General features: G+C 39.7%; 1 long non-coding RNA gene across 1 annotated transcript; it reads left to right on the forward strand.

The window, feature by feature from the left end:
- Nucleotides 1–300: 300 nt before the first annotated feature.
- Nucleotides 301–1082, forward strand: LOC118752221. Its single transcript, XR_004994652.1, has 3 exons — nt 301–392; nt 447–613; nt 668–1082. It is a non-coding gene; the product is annotated as an uncharacterized LOC118752221 (long non-coding RNA).
- Nucleotides 1083–1453: the final 371 nt, after the last annotated feature.

The raw sequence follows: 1453 nt of genomic DNA on the forward strand, positions 1-1453 counted from the left end.
CGCCATCATGCTTTTCAGTTTGGCAGGCACGTCCGCTGTTAGAAAGAGAGTAGACAAAAAGGGGCATAGGATTCCATACTTGTACTTGTACTTGAACGTATAACGTTCGCGTTTTTCTCGCTCTAATCGCCATCTTGAACTCCCTTAGAAATTTTAATTTGCCGCTTTGACAAAGTACTTTTTATATCAGAGCGATTTTCATGAAAAAGTACTAAAAATGGTACTCACACAAGCAAAAGCATAGATCGACAAACATTGGCATCACTGATCAACTTTTTAGTCTTTCTTTTTATCCCTGTTTCGTTGACAATCGGAGTTAAAATTAATTTTTGTTAGATAAAAAAAAATTTCCGCATTTAACGTTTTTTTTTGGGAAAAGAATTCCTCAAATCGTAAGTATTTTATGTATAGCCGATAAGGAAACTATAAATAAAACTATTCCAAAGGTGTTTTGCCGTTTTGTGTGCCCGTGCATTCCACCAACTTGATCGGCTGCCTCTTAACAGCATTTTTTTAACTTTTCGTGGCCGTGTGACTCACATCGCCACTGCGTGTCTTCCGCTTCTCTTTCTGTAGGACCACTGCATCGTATGTTTCTTCTGCTGCTCCACACGTAAGTACTGTTGCAATACCAGTTGACGCAAATATAAATGGAATTATTTCACAGGTTTACGACTGCTTGGTGTTCCCTTACAGGCTAACCTAATATTCGCGGCTTGCGTTTTGGTACGCACGCCGTCGAATTTGTTTTTTTGCGTCACCCGAAATTGGCTTGCGTGCGTTTGCATTTGATTTCATTGAGCAAACGTCAAATCAAAATGTCACGCAGAACAAAAATTGGAAATTGAGTTAGCTTCATCCCTGCAAAAATCGCGACTACTCCATGCATGCATGTAAAGAGTACACCCGGAGGACCAAGGAGTACTCCAAAATTAACCACAATTCATATAAAAAATATGGTCCAATTAACATTGCGATGTCCTAGGGCAGGACCATATACTCCATCTCTGCATTACATCAGAGTAGCACAAAACTACTCCCAACATACTCCATTGTCGTTATATTTTTTCGTTTGTACACGCTTTTGTTCTTCACTTCGCAGATCCTTTTTTTGAAATTAATAAAAACCAAAAACAAAAATTAAAAATTACATGTTGACTCTGACGACATTCGAACCCGAACATGCTAGGAGCTAAGAACTAACAGCTAGCATCTATACACGTTCAGCTACAGCCAGACATGCAAATGTACTTTCAAATGCTTAACTTCAATCACATTTCGTAAAAACACGAGCAGTGATCGGGTAACAATAAGCTGGTGCAGAGACACGAGTTGGTCGGCTACAGCATGACAGAGGAGCACTTTTGTAAGTACTCCAATATACCACAAATAGACTACATGGTCCAACGATTTTTGCAGGGATACGCACGCCGTTCAATTTCGGTTGGTCCCA

Source organism: Rhagoletis pomonella, unplaced genomic scaffold (assembly GCF_013731165.1).
Source record: "Rhagoletis pomonella isolate Grant_MI unplaced genomic scaffold, Rhpom_1.0 Rhpom_scaffold_00001, whole genome shotgun sequence".
In the NCBI taxonomy this organism is placed as follows: Eukaryota; Metazoa; Arthropoda; class Insecta; order Diptera; family Tephritidae; genus Rhagoletis; species Rhagoletis pomonella.